The sequence below is a fragment of the Coffea eugenioides genome, unplaced genomic scaffold, assembly GCF_003713205.1.
Source record: "Coffea eugenioides isolate CCC68of unplaced genomic scaffold, Ceug_1.0 ScVebR1_3211;HRSCAF=4382, whole genome shotgun sequence".
In the NCBI taxonomy this organism is placed as follows: Eukaryota; Viridiplantae; Streptophyta; class Magnoliopsida; order Gentianales; family Rubiaceae; genus Coffea; species Coffea eugenioides.
The window spans coordinates 25777-31162 of NW_020863768.1; the positions used below are offsets into that span (position 1 = coordinate 25777).

General features: G+C 34.6%; 1 long non-coding RNA gene across 2 annotated transcripts; it reads right to left on the reverse strand.

Annotated features, from left to right (window-relative positions):
- Positions 1-1340: 1340 nt before the first annotated feature.
- LOC113757658 lies at positions 1341-4849 on the reverse strand. 2 transcript variants are annotated; one of them, XR_003466444.1, is made up of 9 exons: positions 4815-4849; positions 4648-4721; positions 4430-4545; positions 4260-4348; positions 3798-3883; positions 3115-3218; positions 2847-2914; positions 1857-1987; positions 1341-1747 (listed from the first exon to the last, which is right to left on the reverse strand). It is a non-coding gene; the product is annotated as an uncharacterized LOC113757658 (long non-coding RNA). The 2 variants fall into 2 exon arrangements; XR_003466443.1 differs by lacking the exon at positions 2847-2914.
- Between the last annotated feature and the right edge of the window lie 537 nt (positions 4850-5386).

The following is a 5386-nucleotide window of genomic DNA, read 5'->3' on the forward strand; positions in this document are numbered from 1 at the left end:
AAAGATTAAAATGGAATGAAATTACTATACCTAGTGAATTTGAAATTAAAAATCCACAAGTAGCAAGAAATATAGAACAAACTACTGCAGAAGATATTATAGAAAAATCAGATGGAAGTACTTTAATAAGATTTACATCATTAAGAGAAAGACCAGAATCATCTTATTCATGGTTACCAGCTAGACGTTCAAATTATGAGTCATCTGAAATTAATTTCCCTATGGAAAGTACATCAAATTTTAAATATAAAACTCCTATTCCAGAAGTTGTAAATCAAAATAAATCTGACTATTCCCCAACACATTCTCAAATGCAAGGAGAAATAAATGTTATAAATAGACCATATAAAATAAATCATAAATATTTACAAGAAGATTTTGATGATGAAGAAAACACAGAAAAAAGAATTTGGTTTTTTCAATTAGAATCAGAATATAAAGAAAAATTAATATTAGAATGGAAAATAGAAATAGAAAAACAAAAGTTTGACTTTCCTTTCTTTACATGGTTAACATTTTACACATCAAAATTAGGAATAAGTGATGTTTATAATATTCCACAAATAAATGTTCAAACTAATTTATATAAAAAATGGAAATTGAAAGATGATCAAATATTAACATCAATACACCCTCCATTACAAGAAGTAAAAATTAATCTAGGAAAAGGAGAAGTAATAGCCTCACCTTTTAAAAAGGGAAGAGAAGCTGAATCAAGTACAAATAATTCAATAAATCTTGAAGATCTTAAAAAAGTTTATCAACAAAATAATTATACAAATCAAATTCTTCATACAATATCTCAACATATGGAAGTATTAAATACAAAAATTGATACACTAAAGAAACCAGATTTAAAATTCCCAAATGATATATCAGCACCTCATTTTCAACCTAGAAGTCTGACAAGAGAAAAAGAACAAGATTTAGTACAAAGTATTAGTACTCAAAAGTAAGTCCAACTACTTATGTTTATTGCATTTCAATACCTGGGTTAGAAGTGGTATCAGAAGTTGTAAATCAAAATAAATCTTTATTGCTTTTGGGCTGCAACCACACCAAAAGAACAAGCCTTTCTTCTAACTAGGAGGCATGAACCGCGCCCTGCGCGGTGATAATTTATTATGGATGCCCATAAAACATATGTAGCAGGTATATAATTTTGAAAATAAAAAGGACATTGACTTTATTAGATGTAATAAGTTGGAATAACAAAAGTAACAGCTAGGACAGAAGGAATGTTTGTTGCTTAAAACTCCAAAGGCTAAAGAACTATACAAAGATCTAGGTTTTAGATAACGCAGAAACAAAACAAAGTTTAGTAATTATCCAGTGAATGAATCGTCTAAGTAACAAACATGTGGTCTATAGTCTACATATCACTATTCCAAATACTACTGCTGCCTAAGAACTCAGCCCAAGAAGAAAGGCTCTGAGCTGGCAGCATAACAAAGCATCCCAAAGAAAATTTTTTAAAAAGAACAGAACCACTAAATGCTATTAGTATCAATAGCATATAAGCCTCAAAACTAATACCGACGCCACTACAAGCTCAAAGAAGTTCACGAGCTGACAAGATAGCACAAGAAATAAGCATCCAAAAACAACCTCTCTAAACTGGGTAGCAAGCAACAACAGCGTATTTAGTGCACGTCACTTTGTTGATCACATCGGATGAACGCTTAAAATAGCATAGGAGCCTGGTCAGTTCAATTCGACAAGCCACACGATGGTACAACTTAAAGGTCTGCAAAAAGGTTGAATCGAAATAAAGTGGCAATTCAAGAATCCCTGTACACAAATCAGACCATTAAAATTGCATAAAAGAAAGTTCATTAATGACAAATCCAAATGACCTGGCTACATAGTTGAACAATCTCCAAGTTCAGGTATCTATGCATGAGAATAGAGCAACACATAACCTCATCGTCAGCAGCCTCAAACATGTCAAGCGCGCTAACACCAATCAGCTTCTCAGCTTCGACACCTAATGCAATAACATTTACACACCCAGTATCATCATGAAAAGTGAGCCGGATCCATGCTCTATAACAAAAATAACATTAACCACCAAAAAAAAGGAAACCAAGGAATACATAGGGTTTTTAAAAACTAATAACTAATAACAAATCCACGATGCACCTAGGGAAATCATACATTCCCTGACCTCAACCAAGGTATACAAATAGTCTTATATGTTGACAAGACACCCTCAATTGATTTTAGTTTTCTCACGTGGCACGATACCGTTGGGGTAAAAGATTGGAGGCACAAACAAAAGTGACACGAAAAATCAACATAATTTCTTTTCACAAAAAATCAAGATGTAGAGGGGAATGCAACATTGGCCATACATCTTTAACAAGAGCTCTGTGTTATTATAGCAATCAAACTTCCAGATAAGAGTTTTGGAGCCACGAAAACAGGCAATTTCGCATTTCAGACACATGCAAACATTTAATTCTTGTTTATCAATGAAGGAACATTATTACAGTTGCAATGTACATTTTTTGTGTGCTAAAATGTCTAGAATTAAAAAATTTCATCCTCCATTTGCAAAGCCTTCTATTGCATGATACAGTTCCTGCCAAAATCCAGATGCAGCAGTGATTTGATACTACAAACAACTTAACTAAGAGAAACAGCTCCTTAGCAGTATCAAGAACAACTGAACATTTAGTATTCATGCCAGACTGCAGATTTACCAAAATGATCTCATAGCATTATACCTGATCAATATTGAACAAGCTAAACGTTTAAAAAAGTTTCCTCGTCTAATGTAGCTCAGGACATAGAAAACAATGCATGCAATAAATCTTATAGAATAATCAGTGGGTAGAAGCAACCTTTTTTGTAGACAAATCCTTTTTTTTTTTTGCACTGGCTTCTTCACGGTCGACCCAAACACTTCATACTTAATAAAAAGAAAAATGTTTAACAATCAAAAGCTGTCCCATTCCATTTCCAGTAGCAAAAAAATTAAAAATAATTGTCTAGTTTATGGAGTAAATCTTGCACCTGAGTACATGAACTATTAACCCAATGCAGGAAAGGTCAACTGCACATTAATTAAAGTACTGCAATTCAAATAGAACTAACATGAAACGGGGATACCTCTAATCAAATGCATAGGGATCATCTGCATAAGGATTCAGAGATCCTTCTGAAAACAGATCACCTATATTAGATGAATTTGTATGAACTTGTCCCTTTGTTCCCTATCATGAAATTCCAATCACAAATGTCAGTACACATAACATAAAATTATATGTGACCGTAATCACAAGGCATCTTGCAGTGTACAGAGACAAACTTCATCACATACAGTTAAATTTCTCCTTGTTTCTACTTTACCTTGCTCAGGTTAACCAATTGCTCTGTTTCATTGCATTAATCTATTAGTAATCACAACTTAATCCTAAATGATATGAATAAGAGTAACACCATTTCAAGGTAAGAGAATTTCGTGACCACGATTATTGTCTGTCTAGTACACCCCATTCATCAAAAATAGGCAAAAATCATACTTCTTGTTGGGTGAGACATGACTGACACTCCACAAAAGATCAAAAGCTAAAACAACCAGCATGATGACACTGAGAAGGAAAATTTATCCTAGTTCATCGTTTAATTACCTTAGTAACAGGTCTAGGTGTAACAGCTTTTGGTGTCTCTAGTTTTTTATGTCTACTTGGGTCCTGTAGTAATAGGGACAATTACACATAACCAAGAAATATACACATAAAGAATCGTTCCCCTACGACAATGCATACTGATCAGAAATCAAAATTACATACCGCAAACATTACAGTACTTTTGGTTTTCCTTTTTTTGTAATTGTTCTTCCATTTGCTGTTTCGACTTCATATTCATGATGAGTGACCTGCTTAAGCAAGGAAAGGAGGTTAGACAAACGGGTACAAAGAGTTGGGCTGAATTTTCTACGAACACAGAGAGCTGATCAATATTCAGAAGCATGCACTGAATTTTCCATGTCTTTCTTGAGATATAGATTAAATTGACAAAAAAAGGAAAAAAAAGGAGAGCGAGGGATAGGAAAACTGATACGGGTCATGGATTTCTCTTTCATTGTAAAAATATAGACTGGCAGGCTTTCCTTTTTTTTTTTATTAGTGCTCACTTCCCTACCCTTTTTACCTTCAAAGTTAAAGGTTCCTAGCTTTCTAATTGATTAAATATTTGAGAGAACACCTTAGCATACTACCGTTTATTTTCATGATACAAAGATAGAGGCTCACCTTCCTACTATGCTTGGGAAGACTCATGACACTTCCTGTATTCCCCTTTTCCGCTTTTCTTAGCAAGTTGGACACGGGTGTTTGAGTTGCTGTCAAATAAGGTGAATCCGGCAGAGACATTAGTAGGTTTAAGAATGTCATTTGCTGTAAGCAGTATAGACAAAGGTTACAATTTTGCACTCTGTCTGGGGTTGCTTGAACTTCTTGACCCTTTTCTTCACTGTCTTCTTCGAAAGCAAAGGCACCGCCATCGCTGCTGATTCTTCTTACATTTTCCCTACTTAACCTGCACATTTCACACACAAATCACAATCAGATTATAAATCACCATCCGTAAATCAGTTTCAATCTAAAGAAGCGTAAACTCATTACATTATCCCATAACAACCTGAACCATTCCCAATAAATTGATGAGACAAACGTGTAAGGGAAAAGAACCAAAGAAATGTCCAATTGCAGCACCTACGCATGAAATTGATAAAAATACTAAAAGAGTAAAGGAGAAAAAGATAAGATAAGAAAGGAGGAAAAAAACCCAAAGAGGTTTGGCCATACCACTATAAAAGAAAACCCAAAAAATTTATGAGATCAGATACTGAGAAATCCATGAGCAGCATCCCACTGGTCATCTTTGTTTTAAAAGAAAGCATGGAAAAAATACATTTTTAGAGAAAATACTGATTTGGCAAGTTCTAAGTTCAATATGGAGTTGCTAATGAAAATGATGGAACTAAGCCTATTTAATATCGAACTGGAGCACCTGCCAATAGAAAAAAGCCAGAACTTGCCAAGCGAATAGATGACCACTACAAGCAAAAGAGGAATGAGAAACTCTGAGGAGAAACTGCTGGAAAACGAGCACAGAAGGAAAAACAAATCAGAGTTATGCAACGAATTCTTGATGAGAGGAAAGCCGAAATGGCATCTGCAAATGGGAATGATGCTGAAGAGAAAGGTTTCTAAAATCTTCTGATGATACAGTAAGGGAAGGAGGAAAGGGAGTAATGGAGGGATACAGATAGGGCAAGGGAGAGGAAAGGGGAAAGAAGGAAGAGACGGGAGATAAGATACGGCTCTGTCTCAAGGTTAGAAATTAGGAAAAAGAAAAGGCAGAGGAAAGGAGGGGC